This window comes from Cebus imitator, unplaced genomic scaffold (assembly GCF_001604975.1).
Source record: "Cebus imitator isolate Cc_AM_T3 unplaced genomic scaffold, Cebus_imitator-1.0 Scaffold196, whole genome shotgun sequence".
NCBI classification, from domain to species: domain Eukaryota; kingdom Metazoa; phylum Chordata; class Mammalia; order Primates; family Cebidae; genus Cebus; species Cebus imitator.
The window spans coordinates 2,983,529-2,984,164 of NW_016107511.1; positions in this window are offsets into that span (position 1 = coordinate 2,983,529).

Below are 636 nucleotides of genomic sequence, written 5' to 3' on the forward strand. Positions count from 1 at the left end.
AAAGAGACAGGGTCTGGCTCTGTCACCCAGGCTGGAGTGCAGTGGTGCAATCATAGCTCACTACAGCCTCGAACTCCTGAGCTCAAGCAATTCTGCCTCAGCCTTCCAAGTAGCTGGGACTAAAGGTGCATGCCACCACACCCAGCTAATTTTCTCTTTCATTTTTTAGAAATGCGGTGTCACTATGTTGCCCAGAGTAATTTTGAACTCTTGGCTTCCAGAGTTCAGCCCATGTGTGGTTTTATTGACACCCATTGGTGATTTTATATTTTAAGGGTGGATGTAGAAGAGAGATTTGGATTTAGGCAGCCACCAGTATCTCCCAGTCACCAAAACTCTCTGGTTTTACTTTTTACTATCGAATTCATTGATTGCTTCAATTTCATGTTGACCCAGGATATGAGCTTTTCACTTCGCCCCACTTCCAGTGAGATCCAGCCCCTTAGTCTAAATCAGTGTGCCTCGGTAGGTAAAGCATGGTTTTAATATCCAGTCAGATTGATTAATATGGTGAGTGGTAAATGTCAAACCTACAATTCGGGGTCAGTGGAGTTGGTGAATCGATCCAACCAAAATTTCAGGTCAAGTCTCATCCAGCTGTTCATGTCAGCGTGACCTCAACATATGCCAATTAGG